This window comes from Coregonus clupeaformis, unplaced genomic scaffold (assembly GCF_020615455.1).
Source record: "Coregonus clupeaformis isolate EN_2021a unplaced genomic scaffold, ASM2061545v1 scaf2540, whole genome shotgun sequence".
Taxonomy (NCBI): Eukaryota; Metazoa; Chordata; class Actinopteri; order Salmoniformes; family Salmonidae; genus Coregonus; species Coregonus clupeaformis.
In genome coordinates, this window is record NW_025535994.1 from 23,264 (window position 1) to 47,411 (window position 24,148).

A 24,148-nucleotide genomic window follows, 5' to 3' on the forward strand; every position below is an offset into this window, starting at 1 on the left:
AAAGTGTTGAGTCATGGATGGTCTATTTATGCCTGTGGTGTGGACATCCAACATGCTAGGACATGATAGGACCAGACAGGCAGTGTTAGTGGGATCATGGGATTGTGTAGTACTGTAGCAGCATCCTGTTATTTATTTGCACAGTACACTGATAATGCTGCACTGATGAAATAGCTAAGCACGTGGTAATAATCATGCTGATATTGGAATGATAGGTGTGATATTGTGTAGGTATGTGATAGTTTTAAAAACAGATAGTAACAAGCACATGCTATGGTGGAGAGGCAGTAATGAAGGATATAGATGTTTGGTTCCGGTGTACCATTGATGCCCCCCCCCGCCCGCTGAAGCTAACCGCACTCAACTCCTAGCCTTTCATCCGAAGCCAAATAGAGCGATTCAACATCCATCTCTACCATCAATTTAAATGTGTTGTTTTGTTTTTGAGATTATTTTTATTTAATGAAAATGCGTATACAAGTTAAATAAATTTATTATTTTTTTAATATTGTTATGTGTTTTGTGTATATTGTAGGCTAGGACCTTTTGAGTGAACATAGTAAATTAAAATGCGATGTAATGCATCTATACATAAGATTGCACAAAGCAGGGATATTAGAAGTTGATGGAAAAATATTGGTTAAACGCAGGAAAGAGATAGTAGGCACTAACTGAATGTGTAAATTAGAGCACAGATTGTTGTTTATTGCAAATAGTTTTCTAGGTGTGGGCTATGAGACAACCCAGGATGTCTGCAGAGTGAGAAAAAGTGGCTTGTATGACACAGTGAGAGGCTTTGTCTTACATCATCAATACAACCATACATGACGCCTACAGGCTAGGCCTCTCCGTGGGCTGACTCAGTACAGCCCACAGCCCATACCAGCCCCAGCCTTGAGCCTGCAGGAGGCACAGCAGGGGAGCTCAGAGCCACAAGCTTACTCCCACCAATACCTTGTTGGGCTGCAAAAGCCATAGGATCCAAGGAGCAAGGACAGTGTGTGAAGAGTAGAATGACTCCCCAACCCACAGCAATTTAGGCCTAAGTAGTGGTTATTGAGGTAAGCAGTGATTTTGATTTAACATTTAGCACTTAAATAATTAGTACGCAGTTTTTTGTCAAGTGCAGAGAGAGAGAAACGGACCCATCCCCCTTTGGATAAGTAATGTAAAGTACATATAAGGCAAACTAAGTTGCTGAGGTTTTGTGATTGAGTAGGGACTCTGCTTTTTGCGGGTGGTGCGTGTGAGTGGGGGATCCTAACTCCCCAGCTGCCTGCAGCTTGTTTTTCATGCCTGTTGGGTTGAGATCAAAAACTTAACGGCAATAATCATGCAAAATTGTTGGCTTTGCTTCAAAGAGAATATAACATTAGTTTATCATTTTCTTGTTGAAGATAGTTTACTAGTTTTTATAAAGGGAACTGGGTTATATTTGATAGATGAGGATACAATAATTGAAATAAATATATATTAAATGTATTTAAGAGCACAAGCTAATTTGGATTGTGAGGTGATAGTTAGAAATGAACCAGAAGATGAGTCAACACCACTCAGAGCGGTGCACAGAAAGGGGAAGATGGGGAAGACCGCAGAAGTGGAGAGCTTTGCTGCCCCATGAGCCAGCCAGTGGAGTGGGGATAGAGTAGGAGTGAGTGAGTAACTTGGAGGATTATTTGCAGACACATTAGCATGGCTAGGGGGGGGTGGGGGGGTGGAATTGAGGATGAGGCCCACCCACATGGGTAAAAGTAAAAGAATATTATGACTCTGAGTAGAAGCCCACAAGACTGAGTGTGGGCCGATCAATCCTAGCCTGCCTCTGTGTTCGTATAACTAGTTTGGCGCATCTGTGTTGTATCGGACAGACTCACTATTTACTGGGAAAAACTCACTGTGAATGTTTCAGCTGCTGCATTTATGAACATATAGCTGAAAAACAACATAGTGACATGATTAAAAAAGCTGAAGATTATGTACTAATACTACACATCATTCTAAGATTGCATAATAAATTTTTGGAAACCCACAAATAAAACACCCACACACATACTTCCGCCCACACAGACAGCACACTCTGCCGCCCACACACACACTTCCGCCACACTTAGCCTGCACACACATGATACTAGACATAAGATGCTCACGGAGTGAACACAAAAAACACACAAAGTAATGGGCTATACATTACATACTGCTTAGGGTTCACCTACAAATGTTATTTTTCACTCACTCACTAACACAAGTATGAAAGTAAACTATTATTTTTATAGTGTAATAGTGTGTAATGCATAATGTGTTATAACGCCTGCATAATGTATGTCTGTAATATTGAATGTATCATATTCTAATTTATGCATAACAATTTCTGTGGGTTATTCATGTCCTTTCATCTTAACCATTTTGAGACCAGGAAGCTTCCTTTGGTGTGTGGGGGGCTGGTATTATGGGTAGGGTGAGGGCTGACAAGCTCAACGTGATGGGATGTGGTGAAAGGTTTGTAATTGGTACAACAGTGAAAATGTACAGAACACTTTTTAAAAAGAACACTTATAGAAATCTGAAATACAGTACCGATAAAACTATTAGAGGCAAATGGAAAATATATATGTTATCTCATCTCTGAATGTGGACATATTAATGGAAAAATATATATGTTATATTTAAAAGTGGAATATTAATGGAAAATATATTATCTCATCTTTAAAGTGGACATATTTCATGGAAAATGTAGCCCTGTAACAGGGTGCATGGCAGCAATGCCGGGTGTATTCAGAGAGATGTGTGTGTGTGTAGTGTGTGTGCATGTGTGTGTGTATGTGTGTGCATGCTGCGTGGGCTGTGGCAGGTCAGAGCCGTCCACAGACAGGATTAAAGGAGTGGGTGTGCTGCTGGAAACTATCTGTTCTGAACTTACCCGTTCCTCGTTACCCTGGCCCTGTCTGGCTGTGTGGAAAACACATCATTAAAACCACACAACAGCTGCTCCTCTACTCATTTGTGTCCAAATGGCAAATATATTCCCATAGGCCTGGTAAACGTAAGAATATGGGGAATAGGGTGCATTTGGGACTATAATCTGACTCAATTACTATCATCATAATCTCTTCATAAAAGATGAATGTAGTAAAGTACTGAAAATAGATCTAGTCAGATATTTTCTCTGTTTCTGGTCTATAGCTTCGACAAGGACGGGAAATAAGTGTATGTCTCCACTCAATTATCCTGATAATTCATATTCTTGGTTTAAAAAATGTAGCAGCTAAAGTAGTAGACTAGCTCTGTAAATAGATACTGTAATTATATTTTTTTGCAGCTGAAAAAAGTAGCTCTGCAAACATAGATAGTAGTAGAATGTAATGATCTGAGTTTTTTTCATGAGTACAAGAAATGTGCGAGAGTGTAGGAGAGGGGAGATTTAGATATTTAGATCTATTTTAGGATAAAAAAAAGATATTCCTAAGGCTGTAATGTGTGCTGTGGCTGCATGGCCTACTTGCCAGAAATAGCTAATTGATAAGAAGCAGATTGAGTATTTGTAACAGTAAGCAGGAAGCTTTTGTGTGTCTCTAGAGAGAATAAGCCTTCCCCCTTTCTATAATTTGTGATAATAATGTAAAAATAAGAGTTAGTATTCGAGACAGTGAAGGACACAGAATGAACATTTATTTGTGAGTTGATTATGTGATTGTAGACAGTCACGCCCAATGTGAAATGGGCAATGCACACGTCTGAGAGTATATTTGGAAAGGGAGGGAAAAGGGTGGTGCAGCCGAAGATTTGTGTGGGTATGTGTAAGTCCTTAGAGAAGGGTTTGTGGTTCCCATGCACACATAGGACAAAGTCCACCTTCCTCTCTGCCTATATTCCCTACTGCCTCAATTCGGAGAGTAATGTGTAAGACACAAGGAGACACTAAGGATGGCAAGAGACTGAAAATAAATGTTTGCATAGAAACACAAATTTGCATATACAAAGTGTTATCCAAAGAGTGAAGAAATTAAAAGATAAAGAACATAATTAATCATAGATGATTTGAGCTAATCCTTTTAGTTATTGAATGTAATAGTTTCACTTTGTACAGGCATATAGCCTATAGGACGTTTTAGGGTTACTCTACTCGACCTCCACACAGTCCCAGTGACGACGGTGGCCCTGCCGCTGCTGAGATATGGTGCTTGGTATTCCATGCAGAAGCCTCCCACGCCCCCGTCCGCCCACGCCAGGATTTGCGTACGGCAGGCGCGTGGGAGTGAGCACTGTAGCAACCGCGGAATATCCAATCGCAATAGCCGGGGAGGAGGTAGTAAAAGAGATCAATTAAAGAAAACAATCTATTTTATTCAAGGAGGGGAAGAAGGGAAGGTAAAGTTGTGAAGAACGCGAGGATTTTAGGCCAGAGAGCGGTTTATTAGGAAATGAGAGCGCGTGGATAGGATTTTTGTAAAAAGTTTTTCAGTTACAGTATGGAGTTAGGCTTAATTGTAGCTGATACATTGTAATAATTAGAAAAAGCGGAAACAAGGGGACATACAGATGTAACAATTATAATACATCGTTGGAAGAAGTTATTGGGCTATGACAATAATGTAACAAGTTGTAGCCTTGATACAATGTTGCAGCACTGTTCTATTATTGCCGACAATTGGTATGTTTACTCATCTTCCTGATGTGGATTTACTTGCAAGACCGGTTTTGAGTTACATTGAATCTGGTGCTGTTTTTACTGATTTTGCATTTACTTTTATTTTTTGTGTGTTTTAAAACGAATGTATTTTTATTTTTATTTAGCTTTGGTTGATTTGTGCAAATATTCATGATCATATTGACTTTGATTTGCCTATGTGATTGGGATGTCTTGAGTGCCTTTGATTTGCACTGGTCTGTGGAAGGTTGAGTTAATCAAGTTGCTTTGCATTTTGCCCTGAGGTTTTGACAGCAGTGGTTATAAGTAGTTGTAGGACTGCAAGTGCAGACCTATCATGAACTGAGGAATAGTGGATTAGCAGGTGGGTGTTTGTGAAGTTGTTTGCAAACACTCTCTGAATGCACATTGATGATAAACAATCAAATTATATTATTCAGATAACTAAAGGTGTTAGCAATATTGAATATTTGTGACATAGTCTCAAAGAAAAATGGGTAGTTAAAATCCATGGCTAAAGCAAGTGGAGCCGGTGTGAGAGAGAGAGCCAGCTAGACATGCTGCAAAGGAGGAGTGTGCATGTGGCCATCAGCAACTAACAGGACTCTAACTGCTGAACGGCCACCCCTCCCTTCTGCAGCCCTAGTATGCATAACTACAAAGGAAACTCAGACAGAGTGGAGGGAGGGCCTCTTCCCAATACAATAGTACACACAAAAACACACACACACACACACACATACACACACACAGACAGACACACACACAACCCCCACACCCCCAAAACACAGCATGCACACACACACACACCAACACCTCGGTGGGCAGAACCTCTTGCCTAACCCGTCTTGTGTTTCTCTCCCAGGCATGGCGGCGGGCGTTGCCCAGAACTCTGGGGGAGTGCAGCTCTACCGAACCAGAGGGCCAACCTGCTGTACTACTACGAGGCCATCCAGCAGGGAGGAGAGAGTGCAGCAGATCTGTGAGGCCGGGAGGAGGAATTCCTAGAGATTATGGCTTTGGTGGGCATGGCAGCAAGCCCCCTGCACGTCGGGAGGCTCAGAAATCCTGCGGAGACTGGGTAAATCCAACGTTGTTTAATCAGCGAATCTGTACGGTGTGTAGTATACCAGTCTATAAGTTACCCGAGGGGTCACCCACACCAGTCAGCGCCGGGAGCGAGGGGGTAACAGCAGGGCCCGTGGCGAGACCATGGCAGAGTACCCAAATAGGTGCGAATGTTGGAACCAGGAAAGCTGGAAGTGGCCAAGGACAGAGTGTAGGGGGATCTCCGCTGCAGAGCGGGCAGCGAGGGGCGTGGTCGGGTCACAGTAACGACAGCGAACAGAGCCTCTCTCCGTCGAGTCGCATCCCCCCGAGAGGGTCTGGAGGCACTTGACGCTGCAGCTTTGCAGTGTCCTGGAGTGTGTGGACCGGATGACCCCGGCCTGCCAGTAAGAGCGACCCCCGCGGACGCAAAGAGCAGTGAAGACCAATAAGAAACTTGCCAAGATGATTAGCCACATCTTTGATATGAGTGATGATGATCAAGGAGAGAGGAGGAGATCAGGAAGTATAGGTTAGGAGCGACTCAAAGAGGAGGGACGGAAACAACTGACGTATGAGGTAGGGATAAGAGATGGGATTTTTGCAGTAAGAGTATGCTAGTGGCAGTGAATATAGTGAAAATAGTTCCACAAATAAGAGGCGAAAACTACAAAAAGGTAAATCACCTGAAGAAAATGTGTGTGCTTGCTTAGCTGTCTAAAAGTAGGTCGGTAGTGGTAGAAGTTACAACTGAAGAGTTCACTGACAGAATTGGTGTATCTCCAGTTATAATTGACAACATGACTTATTATCATCTGTGTTCTGTCTTTCAGCTGACAGTGAACGAAGCAGCAGCCCAGCTGTGTATGAGAGACATGGTACTATGAGTAGAGAGAGGTTGGTTGGCCAGGCAGATTCAGAGGTGATAAAATAAAAGACCAGCAAGAAGAGATACTACGAACCTTGAGAGAGAATGTAAAGGAAGTTGGTAAGCATGGGTGATTATTTAATGCTAAATACATTTTCTCCTCATGGTTATTATATGTAACGAATGACTGTAATGTGTTAAATTTTACGGAGACAGATTTTTGGTATGTAAATTATCGATGGTATCATTAATGTAATGTTCAGACTATGCTTTGCATATCTTTCAATGTTTCTCTGCAAACAAACTGAAGATAATGTATTGTCTTCTCCACTTAGGTCGGCAGTGGAGACAGAGATGAGCGCCTAAAAGAAAAAGACAGAGGAGAACCTTTGAATCAGGAGGCTCTGCAGGCCATCCACATGAGACAGGGCATACTGAGGGAACAGCTAGCCTGGGCGCCAAGGTCCAAAGGAGAGGAGAGTAGTTGGGAGAAACCTTCAGGTAACATGCTTGGAAAAGTGGATTATATATAATATGTGAACATTACAGGAGACACGTATTTGAATATTTTTTGGAGGCATGTTTTTGAACTACAACGTTACGTTATGTAGTAGCAGAAAAGAGTAGGAGCAGTTGATAACGAACTGTAAATGTATTGTGTTTTAACAGGTGCAGTTGGACTTGTTAGCAGACAGATGGAGATCTCCATGAGGGCAAGGCGGAAGGAGAGGTTAATGCTGGACGAGGATACCTGCAGGGGTTTGAAGTACCTCAGTGGAGCCTCCAGGAAGCAACGACACGCGGTAGACAAAAGCACAGAGCACCAAGGTGATGATACTGTCTGTCTTCTGCAACTCTCTTTGTAGTATGCTCCTACATGAGTGTTATACTCATGCTCCAAATTCACAGCTATGGGAACCACCATTTCCAGCCTTCAAATCTTATCTTATAAGTCAGGGAATCAGTTGATATTTTTTTTCACACTTCTCAAAGTGAGGAGGAATCATAACTGTACCCAAGCCTTAGCCATCCCTCAGGGACTCATCCCATTTTCATCCTTTTCTCACTCATCCTTTTCTCTCTCTCACGGCCCATGCTCCTGACAGCTCATTATATTCATGTTACCCATAATTACTCCTCTCTCTGCTCCTGTCATTAACTCTCCCACGCTGTTTACCTCCTCCGCCATGTTGCTGCCCAGGGCGTCCCTCTCTCTCTCTCTCTCTCTCTCTCTCTCTCTCTCTCTCTCTCTCTCTCTCTATCTCTCTCTCTCATCTCTGTCTCCTTCATAAGCTATTAAAAGCACCTTATTCAAGTTGAATAAGAAGAAGAGTATAAAAGTTTTTTGGGCACCGAAAGTGGCGTATAAACTTGGGCCCACAGCAAAATGCGCATCAGATCTCAAGATTTTGAGAGGCAGAATGTTAATGTCGTTTTCTGTGTCATCTAAGCAGCTTCTTGAATGATACAGTAACAGCAGTGCCAATGGAATGTATCCTGTATTATGGCAGTGTGTATCCCAATGGTTTATTCATGCCCTAATGTTTGTTTGTCTGTGTGTTTATGTGTGTTTTCAGACGAGCGACCAATGAACTTGCGGGTGGCCATGTAAGAGTGTGGCAGAGGGGGAGCTTCCTGGGGAAGCAGCTAGTCAAGAGCTCAAACGTTACCATAACAACCATAACACAGATGAGGCCAAAACACCAGCAACAGGTACAGCACCACTCATGCAAATGTATGTTCACTCTTGAGTCACATATGTGTAATCGTGTATTAATATACATACACACTACAAACAGCGAGTATTAGTAAGGGTCTGTTGCACGACATACCTTGCCTACATTCAAGCTACAGTATGAGTGTATATGATCAGAAAAATACATGGTATGTTTTAATCTGATTATATTTTCTTTGTGTTGCATTTTACCTTAGAGAATGGATCCCACATCAAGCGGCCAACCACACTGACAGGAAGACCATCAAATCAGAAACAGAGGATTCCACATAGTGCCTCCCATCCTTTGTCTGTTTCCCTTTCCGGTTTTAGTCATCATTTACACTATTTACAGTAAGCATCTATCTCAGTCAAATCAATGGATACTAAAGCAAGCACAGCCACAGTAGAGCCTTAACAACCAACGTTGCCTCAAAAAATAGCATTTATTTTCTTTAATTTTGTCTAAGGTTTTTGCCAAAGCGTCTAGACTAGAGCATAGATTCAGTCTTGGGGGAAAACTGAACAGGACAGGGATGTCCTTTCACAGGATACCTTTCATGCTGTAAAGGTCTTTATGTATTTATTGATCGATTGTACATTATGTTATTTAAGAATGATGGGTACGAAAAGTAGTCTTGAATGACCATCCTGATCTCCTGAGCTTACATTCTGTTTCGCTACATGAATTTGAATGAAGTTAAGTGAAACGAGAGCGCAGCGGTCAGGATGGTGGATCAGGCTATACGAAAAAGAACAACGAATAACATTTGTTGTATTCTTTTTACCCCAAGCTATTTTTGGCTTGTTGTGTTCAATTGGTGGGCAACTGATGTACTATAAAGAATACAGTAGGATTCTGTTTTAATCAGAGGTGAAAAGAAAGAGCTATCTGTAGAGGAGAAATTATAGTTTCGCTTCCTGCTAATGTATGTACTGTATGTATTTATGAGTGGTACTGTAAATTACACTGAGGCTGCAGAATGTTTTTGTGTATAGAACTCCAGTTAGAGTTCAGATCAGTGTTATGGGATAGGTCGGCCCAGGGACGGACTGGGACCAGAAATCAGCCTTGGCATTTTCTTACTTTGGAGGCCCCAACACTGGCCCATTTCTATCCTCAAGGTCCCCATACCGGCCCATTTTTTCCGTTGAGGCCCCCATTAATAGCCAGATCATGATAATTGTGCAACAAAAAAAGACCAGCCCTCCTGGCATTTGCCCAAATGCCAGATGGCCAGTCTGCCCCTGGGTTGGCCTAGACATGGGATGGGGCCTACAGTATGTCAATCAAATCGGAGTTTCTGGATGAGTCTGCTCAAACACATGGTTGCTCGATCCTTTACTGTAAGAATGCACATTTGAACCTCAACACATTAATTGAGTTACTCATTTTATTGAGAAGGGCCCCCTGGTCTGTTATTAGGCTGGGAATGCCAAGGACCTCAAGATACAATATTATCATGATACTTTGGTGCCGATACGATATGTATTGTGATTCGATACTGCAATTCTATTGCAATTCAATGTTCCAAACATATTGCTCACCATGTCTGCTGGAGAGGGTTAAGAGAGAGCCATGAAAAAAGGTGTTTTGATCAGTCATGTGAATAAAAGTGCTAAAAGCATGTTGGCTACACCATTTAAAAAGGAAGATGGATAACAAGCTGTAGAAGGAATAATACGGAGTTTTTGCACAGGTACAGTTAACGAGCACAAAATAATATTGCGATACAGCTAACGAGCACAAAAACAATATTGCGATATTGTGCAAGATAATGTTGCGATATATTGTCAAAAAGAATATCCCGATATGTAACTGTATCGATTTTTACCCCTATCACTATCTGTTATATTGTTGCACTCCAGAAAGTTGTGTTTTAATACATTTCTCACTGTAGGATTGACAGGGCCAATTCGGCCTGTAGTATTACAATAATATTAGCCTAATCCCAAAAGCAGGGGTTTTGTCGGTGTAGTGTTGGTGTCAATCTCAATACAGTGTTTATGTGTGTAGAGCAAAAACCGAATAACTGTTGTTAGAGAAAACAAGTGTCTGGTATCATAAGATGTTAATGTTACTTAGCCTAGTAGTCTTAGATCCTACCAGTGTTTCAACTGTGACCACCAATGTATAATTCAAGATGTTCGTATGTTAGAGTTAGCTCTCAGATGGTTGTTTAATGGTTGTTTAATGTTGTGTTTCCAATGTGTAAATCTGTCTTGCTCTAGAGTCTGTTGGTCTTTTTTGGGGTCCCCGCAGTCACAACAGTTTTGTAATTATAGTCTCTCTCTAGCTTATTAAGACTGCAACAAATGCAATACTTTTGTAAGTACTGTTTAAGTACTAAGTACATACTTTCTGGGCCCACTGTCTGTTCTATTCTGTGCTAGGTTACTTCTCCTGTCCTCTGTACTGGTTTAGTTTAATCAGTGCCTTCAGTATAATGTTCACAGACCAATGCATGTCCAGCAGTGTGATAGATAGTCAAGATGTTAATTGTACATTGATTCATGTTCTTATCACTTGTTATCGTAAGTGATCGAAGTTAGTCTAGGCTTGCCTACACAGTAGATATGCACCTGTTTTTTAAACACTAATATATTTTATTTGTTATACAGCACATAAACATAATTAAACTTTATTTTTATGGTGGTTGTTTTTCTCATTCATGGTATATATATATATAGCGTGTAGCTCAGTTGGTAGAGCATGGCGCTTGCAACGCCAGGGTTGTGGGGTTCGGATACCCATGGGGGGCCAGTATGAAAAATGTATGCACTCACAACTGTAAGTCGCTCGGATAAGAGCGTCTGCTAAATGACTAAAATGTCAATGTAATGTCTGATCCAGAAAGAAGGAAAGTTATATTTTCGAATGTTATCAGATTTAAAAAATATATTTTATATTCATCCATTATTATTATTATTATTATGTCCTGCGATAAAATAACAACATTTAGAAGAAAAAACATATATATATATATATATATATATATATATAAAAATTATTATTATTTATTTTTTTACAGTTAAAATGTTGTATGGCAGAGAACCTACGCTGGTATTTATAAGGTATAATGAGCGCAGACAGACAGACTGAATGTGGTCCAGTCAACACTTTCTCTTCTTAAAAAAGAAAGGGATGATGAACCGCTGTCTGGGGTAATGCATTTGCATCAGCGTCATATTGAAAACATTCGGAAACTGCCCGATGACTCTCTGCTCACTCTGACGCAGGTCCTTTTCATACTTCACATCTCTCTCTTTCGCTCTCTCTCCTCCCTCTCCGCCTCTCTCATCTCGCCTCTTTCTCACACACACGCACAGATTTTCTCCTGAGATCAGGTCAACTCATCACTGAACACCCACACGTGTAGATCCCTCCCTCCGCATCCTCCCAGTCTCAGCCCCGTGTGTGATGGCCTCCCTGCCAAACTGGAAGTCACTGATGTGTTGCCATGGCAATAGTGATTGTAGGCGGCGGCACCACAGGCAGTGGGAGGGAGCTCAGCCCGGCTGCTAAACTGCGTGGGTGTGATCTGGTGAACGCGACATCACCCCGTTTAACAAAGCATGAAACTAACAGTGTTTGAACAGAGGTGGGTATCAAGTGAATTATCCCCTCATCTTCTCCAATAGTGCAACTAATAAAGGATTAGTTAGTTATTTGTTTGTTTTTATTTTAACCGTTTTTATCAGATTGTAAAGTCCAGGAGGTTGCTTTGTTTAAAGGGATAGTTCAACCAAATTACAAAATGACACATTTGTTTCCCTTACCCTGTAATCAGTCTACTTGACAAGGTATGACAGCAAGCCATGCTTTGGTTTTATTCCAGCAGTGTTTCCCAAACTAGGGGTTGTGGCCCCATGTGGGGTCACCTAATTTGAAAATTAGGGTAGCGGGAGAAACTCTGAAATAAAATAAATTGGGCTTGGTTCATAGAACCGGGTTACGCTTAGATGCGTTGTAATAAACAGAGTGGTTTCTGTTTTCTTCCTACAAATGTGTTTCTATCTTTGAACCGTTCACGCTACAAAATACTATTATCTTTCCCTCTACAATGCCCACAAACCAGAGTGGACAAGACCAGGCACTAAATCAGACTGGGGGAAAAAAGAACATCATCAATGATGATGTTCTTTCCCTACACAAAAGATCATGCAAAAGTATTGCCTGATGATCTTCTGAACTTCCCAATACCTTTCTGATGCATTTCAGTCACTTCAAGCCATACTTCCTTCAGATTGAAATACTGTAAAAAGTACTGTCAGACTGATTTGTCAGATGGAAATACTGTCAAAAGTACTGTCAGACTGATTTGTCAGGTGGAAATACTGTCAAAAGAACTGTCAGACTGATTTGTAATAGACAGTCATAGCCCAAATTAAAAAAGTAAACATTGGCTGTTGATTACATCACTTTTTTCACATGGTGGGGTCGCATTTATTTATTTTTAATCCAAATTGGGTCACGGGCCAACATTGTTGGGAAACCCCTGGCTTACAGGGTAAGGAAACCAATATGTAATTTTGTAATTTGGGTGAACTATCCCATGACCTAATATATGTTTTATTTTCTGCATGTATTCAGTTGTCAGTGCTGACCTGTGTTTGTCCTGCTCAGCACCACCATTACAGTTTTTGGTGTATTTTTGTTTGTTTTTATGTTTCTATGAGAGAGCTTAGAGTTTGTGTAGAAGCTGGCATTTATGCTGTTTCACTCATTGGCTGCAATATACATGTTGTCCAGAAGGTGTCAGAATACAACCAAAAATGCTTTCATGAGCGAGATGAACGTTACAGTAAATAGAAAATAATTTCAAAGGAGGGGTTTTAAACCCTATAGAAAGATACATTCTTCCTCTCTCTGAGCAATAAGAGGGAGTAATGCAGTGGGATGGTAGGCGTACAGCTGCCTGCACTGTCAAAGGGGAAAGGTTTGAGAAAGATTGGCCCATTTTATGCTCAGATTCAGTTAACTTCAGTGAAAAGCAGCTTGACTTTCTCTACAAACAAATGGAAGAATGGATTGAACTGGGCCTACATTGTTTATTCTGGTCATTGTACAAATGTGTTATACGGTGGACACTATACAAATAATTCCTACTGAATTGTACTTAACTGCAATATAGTATTATGTCTATTCATGTAAGCATTGTTATTATGGACATTGGTATTGACCGTGACCTTTACCCTCCTGTGATGTCATTGCCCAGAGTCGGGGCAGTAAAACGGGACACTTCCTCATGTTAAGTTGGCTATATCTGTCACGACTTCAGCCGAGGCTGCCTCCCCTCCTTGTTCGGGCAGGTTTTGGCGTTCGGCATCACCGGCTTACTAGCTACTGCCGATCCATTTATCATCACTCCATTTGGCTCTTGTCTTCAATCCACACACACCTGGTACTTATTCCTCATTAGTCATGGTATAAGTGTTCCCTCTGCTTCCTTTTTTTTGGGGGAAAGATCAGCTTAATATTGCAGATAGATTGTAACTTCTATCAATGTAATTGTCTGTCATTCCAATCCCCCATGTTTTTTATATATATACTCCCCTTTATTACTTTTCAACCCCGCCATCCTTTCCCTACTTGGGGGTAAATTTATTGTCGTGTGGGTGATTGTTTATTGTGGAGGTTTGTGAAGCTCGGTGGAGCTTGTGTATTGTGTATCGACGGGAGTATTTTCCTGTGTGCCTTGTATTTTCCAGTGCGCCTGTTTTGTGCCCTGGAGTGTGTTTGACACATTTCTGCGTAAACCTGTATTTTGCAGATTAAAGCCTGTTATTCTGTGATTTACCCTTCTGCGCCTGAATTCTTCAACACCACCTCATCACAATATCGCTCTCAGTATTCTACCGTTTGTACATGGTTGCTGTACACCTTTATTTTCTAGTTTACAAGTAAAGGCAATTACCATTGAAACGTGTGGACATTCCTTTTCAAGTTACCACAAAATGCCACTCTGTCAACAAAACAAAGGAGATGATCGTGGACTTCAGGAAACAGCAGAAGGTGCACCCCCCTATCCACATTGACGGGCCTGCAGTGGATAAGGTGGAAAGCTTCAAGTTCCTTGGCGTACACATCACTGACAAACTGAAATGGACCACCCACACAGACAGTGTGCTGAAGAAGGCGCAACAGAGCCTCTTCAACCTCAGGAGGCTAAAGAAATTTGGCTTGGCACCTAAAACCCTCACAAACTTTTACAGATGCACAATTGAGAGCATCCTGTCGGGCTGTATCACCGCCTGGTACGGCAACTGCACCACCCGCAACCGCAAGGCTCTCCAGAGGGTGGTGCGGTCTGCACAACACGTTACCGGGGGCAAACTACGCGCCCTCCAGGACACCTACAGCACCCGACGTCACAGGAAGGCCAAAAAGATAATCAAGGACATCAACCACCCGAGCCACTGCCTGTTCACCCCACTATCATCCAGAAGGCGAGGTCAGTACAGGTGCATCAAAGCTGGGACCAAGAGACTGAAAAACAGCTTCTATCTCAAGGCCATCAGACTGTTAAACAGCCATCACTAGCACATTAGAGGCTGCTGCCTATAGACATAGACTAGAAATCACTGGCCACTTTAAGAAATGGAACACTAGCCACTTTAATAATGTTTACATATCTTGCATTACTCATCTCATATGTATATACTGTATTCTATACTATTCTACTGTATTTTAGTCCATCCCGCTCTGACATCGCTCGTCCATATATGTATATATTCTTCATTCATTATTTACTTAGATTTGTGTGTATTGGGTATATGTTGTGAAATTGTTAGATATTACTCGTTAGATAGTACTGCACTGTTGGAGCTAGAAGCACAAGCATTTCGCTACACCCGCAATTACATCTGCTAAACATGTGTATGTGACCAATAAAATTTGATTTGATTTAGTTTAATGTCACATGATCAGTCAGACAGACATTACAGCAGAGAACTGACTACAGTTAACAGTATAACAAGTGAAGTAATTTCTGGATTTAAAAAAATGATCATGCATGTCAATCACTCTCCTTGGCATGGCATCTAGATAATCTGTTTCATTGTAAGAATATGCTAATAGCATTTATTTAGAGGGACTACCCATTTGAGTGGTATTAATTATTTGAGTGTGTATGGCTAGTTTTTTTCATCAATACACACGTAAATAAAACATCACAGGAAAATCATAATGGTATTGGGTAAATGCAATTACCGGTAGCCTACAATTCAATCACAAAAAATGCTGGCATAACGTTGCCAGGCATAAAATAAACCCCTGAAACTATATAGATCCCCCACCTTCTGGTCTTGACGATATTTATTTTTTTTAAACTGTGGGGGCAGTTTCTCTTCTGCACTGTTCCACCAATCCAGTAAATGTGGAGGAGAGATAGTGTCCCCTTGTTAATATTCCGGATGGAAACAACTTCAGAGCGCAACCTAGCAAATAGTCTGGCATGGTGGACACGTCATAATACCCACGAAACCTAGCGGTAAAACCCGGTAATGTTCCCAATCGTTTGTTTACCATTCATTTTTGCGTTTGGGATTTTAGAACTACTTCATATAAGGTCTGTGTTTCGTGTAGGTTTACCCAGGCGTGACGTTTTGATGGCCATGTAATTCTCTCTCGGACAAGGTGAGTTTTGTCAATATATTCACCTCAATTTAATTCAAAATGCTAATTAGCAACAGAGAAGACCTCAGCAAGAAGACTACAAATTCCTGCAGGAAGCTCCTGCACATCATCTCTAGTTGGCACTACCAGCTACCATTCACCAGCCCAATCCATTAATTTTTGTCACCTTCCTTTGTCTTAGCTAGCCACTGACTACACTTTAGTTAGCAGAGCAGTATATCAAAACAATCATTTTGTTTTACTTAGCCAAGATAATTGTTTGTACAGTATGTCGACTTTGGTGTATATTTCAGACCTTATGGCATTTTTCAAGGATGCATTAAAGTGCATTTTTCAAGTGCATTAAAAGGGGAGAAGACCACTAGAAGTCTGACCTTGTGGAGAAGTGCAGCTATAGGGAGGGGCAACTGTTATGTTATGCTATGTTTGAGCATCTTAGCAATACAGTGTGTCTTATACAGCTGCCAACATTCTACAAGGAAAGAGCCACTTAATCAATTATATAATCATTAACCAGATTACCCTGGATATCAGACTTTGATGATTGATAACTCAGTTCTAGAATGTTGTCATTGATGAGAATTAATCCAAAAATCTATTGACATTCATTGTAGTTTCATGACCTGAGACAAATCTTCAAAGGCACAGTATTTATTTATTCGGAGTGGTACATGCATTCACACAGTCTTGGTTTAAAGAATCGTTTCCACTATATAATTGATACGTCAAGTGATAAAATCCCAAGTTAACAATTAAAAGTTTATGGAAAAACTGCAATTAAATATTCTACAGCTGTAATGTCATAAATCAAATCAAACTTTATTTATATAGCACATTTCTTACAACGAATGCATTTCAAGGTGTTCAGTCGTTGGATGGGTGTTGTCTGTAAAGTGGGGCCCAGATAACGAAGAGGAGAACGTCAAGGCGTTCAAAATGGCTACAGGGATGAATGTGCAGGAGTCAGGGTTTTGGGTCTTGGGGTCTGGGATCCTGGGTGCTTCACCGGATGGTCTGGTGGGCACCACAGCAGTGGTGGAGGTCAAGTGTCCCTATGGTGCAGGGATGTCGAAGGATTTATATATCAAGGAGGGAGGGTCTTACAGCCTCCGTGAGGTCCAAGAGCAGCTCCACATCACTGGAAGGGACACCTACTTCTTTGTTGTGTGGACCACTAAAGCCTCCATCCCCATTCAGGGTGACGACCTCTGGCAGACTCCTATTGCTCCTCCTGTTAGTACCTGTTTTCAGGGAAGCCAATGGTCCAAAAATATTCCACATACACACACTAGGCTCACTGAATGCCTTATATTACATACAAGTTTTGCTCAAAGCAGCCAACTAAAGTAATGTAGTACTTTATCATGGGCACACTGGAAATGTACATCTGTGATGTTCAAATAATTTCTTACCCTCTGTGTCTTACTTACTGAAGGCCCCAGTCATCCCTTCCTGTACCTGACATTGTTGAGAAACAAGTGAACAATGATTAAAGATCATACGCAAACAATAGGCATCTAGAATAGGTTATATTACATTCAAGTTTTGCTCAAAGCAGCCAACTAAAGTAATGTAGTTAACGTAAGTTCAATCATAAATGCTGGTCTGCGTGCATCTCCTCAGTTTCATTCAGTAATACAACACAATTCACATTGCATTTGATCATGGGCACAGTGGGAATTTATATCTGTGATGTTTAAATGAGGTTCTCTCTCACTCTGGGGGTAAGACATCACTTCCAGCAGATTTCCTTGCTGAGGGTGACGTTGATCATGCACTGCTTCTCGTGGGGTGAGCCTGATGTTCCGCATGTCATGACTCATGTCTAAAACATAGGGGAAAAGGGAACATAAAGTCAAAATTTCGATGCATCTACAAATCCAATGTCTTAAACAATATTGTATCATATTTGATGAGTTACTGACCTGTCCGTCCACAGGCTCGATGTGATGTAGTCTCCACAACTGGAAGCTCGTGCTCGGATCACACTGGCACAGGATGTCCATGCACCGGATGGTCTGAGGATGCACTCCTGTTGGACTGGAAAACAAAGTGACATTTGGTCAGTGGTGGGTATTTTTCAATGCTGTATCACCATCTTTATCTGGACAGAAAACGCATTGTTTATCATAACACAAACCCACCTTGGACAATGTGACAAGTGGTCCCGCAACACCCAATGTCTCATTGTTTGTTCTGGTTTCCCAATCAACAGTCTGGATCTTCCTCTTCTGCCATGGTGGATGATCTTCTTCTTCTGCCATGGTGGATGATCTTCCTCTTCTGCCATGGTGGATGATCTTCCTCTTCTGCGATGGTGGATGAGCTACCTTTTTATGCTAAATACTGGGCCATTTCTCTTTCCTACCAGAAAATGGCAGCTGTAGACCTGAGTTTTGTAACTGGGTTTCCGGTCCGCCCATCTAAAAGACAAAAAAAAAAGTTCCTTTTACTAGCTAACTAAGTTGATTACAAAAATGGTAACATCTATATTAAAATACCATAACCCACAGACTTGACTATAGTAACGGTAAAATAGACTGGGCTTTGGTCTATCTGCACTTCTAAAATCCTACTATGTGGATGGGACATTTCTGCTTGGATGGAGGAATTATCTGGAATTCTCAACAAGATGATCAGGACAGTCTAGGGTACTATTTGCCCAAAGAGGTGACTCTATTTCTCTATTTCTTGAACTGCATTGTTGGTTAAGGGCTTGTAAGTAAGGTCTACACCTGTTGTATTCGGTGCATGTGACAAATAAAATGTGATTTGATTTGATATTGCGATGAGCCGTCAAGACAGGAACACTGTCCACGTCACACATGGTCTCACTCCACACACACACACACACACACACACACCTTGTTTGTTTAGTGTCTTGCTATTTATGGTCTCCTACCCTATCCCAGAAATTAGAAGAATAAACTCCATTTATTTTGTTCAACACAATGTGGACGTCAGGTCCCAAACAGAGTATGCGTGTTGAAAGATAGTGTCCCCGTCCTACCAGGCTGCTGGCCTGGTGTAGGATCAGATAGGGCCAAGTGGTGAAATAGTGGTGAGGTTTTAATGGGTGTAGGGGTAGTTGGTAGGGGCAATTTTTCTTCCCTTTTCCCCGTCCTTTTTCCCTTCTCTTTGTGTCACAAAGTGTAATAAATTCCACTCTAGAACAATAGGTGGAAACACAGGGTTAGATACTGTATAGTAATATAAGTAGATTAATAGGGAGGCCTCACATCAGTACAGTAGGTGGCAGTGTATGCTCCTTTCAGTTGGTTGCAATCCTCCGGGTTAAGCGGGCAGTGTGACAAGAAGCAGTGCGGCTTGGCGGGGTCGTGTTTCGAGGACACATGGCTCTCGACCTTCGCCTCTTCCGAGTCCGTACGGGAGTTGAAGAGATGGGGCAGGCTAACTACCAATTGGATATCACGAAAAAGGGGTAAAAAGTCAAATAAATCACTAAAAGAAAACGTATGCCAGGGATGAGATGGTTGTGCCCCCTTTATCAGCAGGCAAACAAAACCCAGTTGTTACCAGGTTAGTGTAGTAGTATAATGAGGTGAAATCCATTAACTTATGCTTAATTCTCAGTAACTTTTTTTTATAAAACCAGGACTTGCTGATCAGTTTTAGTGTTTTTTAAATTTACATTTGCCCAGTCCATGTTTGGGATATGTTGTTATCTGGGATACATTTTCCCTTATACATTTATTTTGTCACCAATATGTGATAGTACAAGACATTGTTCAATGAAATATTTTACACTAATTACAGGTACAAGAAAATCATGGCCTACTTCGATTGACTGTTCAGTCGTCGAGAGTATTGGGCACACCACTATCGGGAGGAGCTGCCAACCCAAGGGAACGACACAAAAAACTTTGTGGAGGCAGCAATGCGGGTCCTTAAAGATAAAATCTTCCAGATTACGAAAACGTTGAATCGCCCTGCCTTATTTGACCTGCTGACATGCCACCTGGAGGCCTACTATGAGGCGGGGTAATTGAAGTTGCTCTTGGCCGCTGGAAAACGTTCCACCTCTCACATTTTCTGGCCCAGGAGAGCAACGTCAACCCATCTGACATCGAGCAGGTAACATAGTGATGAATACAGGTTTGTAATATTACACAAACCCATCATGTGGTCTTTTAATTATTTGTTGTATCTTATAGCTTGCATTATAAGTTGTCTATCATCTCTTCCCTAATGTCCCTAGGTGAGGGAGAAGAAGCAAGGTGAAGGGCACCACACCAGGCCAGACCTATACTGTGGACATGGACCTCTGCACTTGTCCAGTCGGGCACACAGGCGCTCCATGCAAGCAACAAGCTTCTGTGGTCCTGGTCCACAAATGTCTGTCCAGCAACTTCCTCCCTGAAGATAACAGAAGGTAAAATAGTGACTATTTTATTATTGTTGATGGTTAGACAATCATTTGTGAATATTTTATGTACTGAAGTTGATTTAAAATATATCTTACGGCAACAATACTTCTGGATTTCCTACAGCCACTGAGACAGCCAAGTCAGCCATTAGATGGTGAGAGAGCACATAAAACAGACAGATGATGAATATGAGGCAACAATACAGAATGTCATCTTTTATTTTAGGGTATTTCTATAGATATCTATTTGAGCATTTCACAATGAAAACACAGGCAACTAGTTTGAAGAGTTTCAAATGGCCATTTGAAGAATTCATAAGCATCTGGACAAATTAGTGGTGTCACAGCCCAGCTCGTGACTGAAGGAGTAACGGGTTTGATGCAGTCCTTGATGAATTACCACAGCTATGTTACTTATTTGCTTTATGAAACGGTATTATAAAGAATATTTTTGTTTTATTATTCAATATATACAGTATACACTACCGGTCAAAAGTTTTAGAACACCTACTCATTCAAGGGTTTTTCTTTATTTTTACTATTTTCTACATTGTAGAATAATAGTGAAGACATCAAAACTATGAAATAACACATGGAATCATGTAGTAAGCAAAAAAGTGTTAAACAAATCAAAATATATTTTATATTTGAGATTCTTCAAATAGCCACCCTTTGCCTTAATGACAGCATTGCACACTCTTGGCATTCTCTCAACCAACTTCGTGAGGTAGTTACCTGGAATGCATTTCAATTAACAGGTGTGCCTTCTTAAAAGTTAATTTGTGGAATTTCTTTCCTTCTTAATGCGTTTCAGCCAATCAGTTGAACAGTTCAAATAAGCAAAGACAAACAACAGTCCATCATTACTTTGTAAGACATGAAGGTCAGCCAATACAGAACATTTCAAGAACTTTGAAAGTTTCTTCAAGTGCAGTTGCTAAAACCATCAAGCGCTATGATGAAACTGGCTCTCATGAGGACCACTACAGGAATGGAAGACCCAGAGTTACCTCTGCTCCAGAGGATAAGTTCAGCCCAGCAGCCAAGAGAGCAGCTAGACATCCCGGCCCCATGATCCCCGTCAGCCTACTGCAGTTGTCCATAGAGCGAGCAAGGTTTGATCGAAGAGGCATCTGACTGCTGGACGTCCCCAAAACACGAACAGCGTTCTCAGCACCCATACTGCTTAGACAAAAAGGCCTGCCAGGTTTGGGCATCACAAGTTGACCAAGTCTTTGGCAATGAATTGTTCACACCAGAAGAGAGGAGTTAGTTGTTAGTTTTTATGTGGTTGCTTCAAGTATTTATGGTGTTTGATGTTCTGCTGTCAAACTCCGACAGGAGAGCATGCATGGATGGATGTTCGTACTATCCGTTGAAGATAGGCATCCTAGTTTATTAACTGTATAACATTTAGCCACCTTGCGAGTTATTTGCCAACCTGTACCTGTCGCGGTAACGCTTTCCCCACGTCTGGGGCCTTTCAGAACATGTGTGTATATATTGTGATGTCACGAGAGGCTGTGTCCTGGAGGGACGGTACATCCCCCTGAGGTGGCTGCAAACCCAGACAGCTATGGCTCCATCTGCTGGTATGGTCGGGGAACTCCACCCCCTCTATGGCCAATCTTCCCACGCAGCTGAAACAAATGAGGAGCTGATGAGCTGAAGGTTTGGGAAGGGAAGAGACACACTGAGGGAGTGTGTGGGGGGTGAAGAGACACAGTCTCAACCTGGGCTCTCTGGAGGACAAGAGTGCTGCACGTCCACTTCCATGAGGGAATATAAGGATTTGGAGATACTTACCTTTGGGAAATACTCACCTTTGGATATATGCACCTGTGGAAATACGTGTGGGACATTTGGAAGGACGTTTTGCTGGGTTGGCCACTAGCTGCAACGTGGAATACAGTAAGACTGGGGAAAAGTTATTTGAGCGAGGAGAGTTATGATTTTGGATGTGGAAGAGACATCCCTGAACTGTTAACCCTTAAAGAGCCACCAGAGAACAGAATTGTGTTATACTTTCGTTAGTTTCCCAAGACCTTTAATAAAATCCTTGTTTTGGTTGAACCTGGTCTCCTTGCACTACTTGAGCAATCCCGCTGAAAGCTGTGTTAGCCTCTCGTGACATCACAGATGGTGGAGAATACGGGCACGCTCAAGCGTTAATAGTGCATGTCAGAGGAGGATACCGAAGGTTTGATCACCCAGTTTTCCAAGTTGGCCGTAGGCTCCCCGCCCGACTGAAATGGAGGACATATTGAAAGCCCTTGTTGCTGGCCAGCAAGCCCAGATGCAAGTAAACGTGGCTCTCTTGGAGGAGCAAAAGAAAGCCAACCTTCTGAAGGCAGAGGAATTGCAGTTGCAGAGACAGAGGGTGGTCCAAAATACCCGCCCAATAAAGGCAAGTGACTTTATATCTAAGATGGGAGCTACCGATGACATTGAGGCATACCTGCATGCATTTGAGGCCACGGCCACTAGGGAAGCCTGGCCCAAGCAACAGTGGGTTGGTCTGTTAGCCCCCTTCCTAACCGGGGAATCGCTGAATGCTGTCCGGGACCTGGGCCCTGACCAGGTTACTGACTATGATGCCCTGAAGTCTGAGATCCTCAGCAGATATGGACTCACAAAGTTTGGTATGGCCCAGCGCTTTCACAGCTGGACCTTCCAACCAGACCAACCTCCTCGGGCGCAGATGCATGAACTTGTCCGACCGCAAGGAAATGGCTGGATCCGCAGAGGAATACAGCAGCGCGGTGGTGGAGGCCGTTGTGGTGGATCGTTACCTACGCGCCCTGCCTTATGAGGCAAAACGGTTCATCAGTCAACAGGCCTTGACCACGGCTGATCTGACCGTGGAAGCTGTGGAAAAGTACCAGGCCACAGCGGAGATGCTGAATGCTTCCGGAAAGACCCCAGGAGTGCGGCCCCACCACAAATGGGAAGAACCCGTCCAAAGGACCCCCAAGGTCTCGAACCCAGCCACGTCAGGACTCATCCCGGCTCCAGGGGGAGCCAGAAACCAGGCGGGTCCAAGAAGAGTACACCAGGAGGGGGAAACTCGACAGTGTTACCGGTGTGGGGAGATGGGACATATCTCCTGGCAGTGTGGGAAACCAGCCGATGAACCTATGCCCACTGCGGAGTCCTCCAGCTCAGCACCCACACACCGTGTTGCCTCGCTCTTGGGAGTCGTAGATGGCGGCCCAGATCGACCCCCCACCTGCCCGGTAACTGTGAATCACCATGATGTGGAGGCCTTACTGGATTCTGGTAGCCGGGCCACCCTGGTGCGTAAGGATTTGGTGGGCCCAACGTGTCTGACCCCGGGGAAAGTCCTCCCAGTTTCCTGTGTCCATGGGGACACCAGAGAATACCCCATTACTGAACTTACAATGACCAGCACACGGGAACCATACACACGACGGCGGGGGTGGTTGATTCCCTCCCCGTCCCTGTCCTAATTGGACGAGACTGCCCAGCCTTTTACCCACTCTGGGAGAGTCTCAGGAGAGGATAACCCGAGTACCTCGGAAACGGAGAGGCAAGACTCATCCTGGGAAGGCTCCGGTGCAATCCTCCGAGTTACTCACTCCCGCCCGGGCTCTGATAGGGATGGCAGGTGCCCAGACCGACACAGAGACGGAGCTACAGAATCTGGACAAAGAACTGTCTGGTCTGAAGGGGACCGCTGAGAGGTATCGTTTGTTAAAGCAACAGTTAGACATGAAGACAGAAGAGTTAGATATCCTCCAGGCTAAACTCCAACAGAGCTCCTTCCATAAGCAACAGGGGAGCTGGAGAGGCTGCGCAGGACCATCGAGGAGTGTGAGGAGACCCTG

The 24,148-nt window shown here is 42.6% G+C and overlaps 1 long non-coding RNA gene and 1 pseudogene across 1 annotated transcript; both read left to right on the forward strand.

Annotated features, from left to right (window-relative positions):
• Positions 1–5,512: 5,512 nt before the first annotated feature.
• On the forward strand, positions 5,513–8,172 carry LOC123488886 (annotated as a pseudogene).
• A 7,576-nt stretch (positions 8,173–15,748) lies between these two features.
• Positions 15,749–18,162, forward strand: LOC123488884. Its single transcript, XR_006660321.1, has 3 exons — positions 15,749–15,913; positions 17,853–17,982; positions 18,129–18,162. It is a non-coding gene; the product is annotated as an uncharacterized LOC123488884 (long non-coding RNA).
• The last annotated feature ends 5,986 nt before the right edge of the window (positions 18,163–24,148 follow it).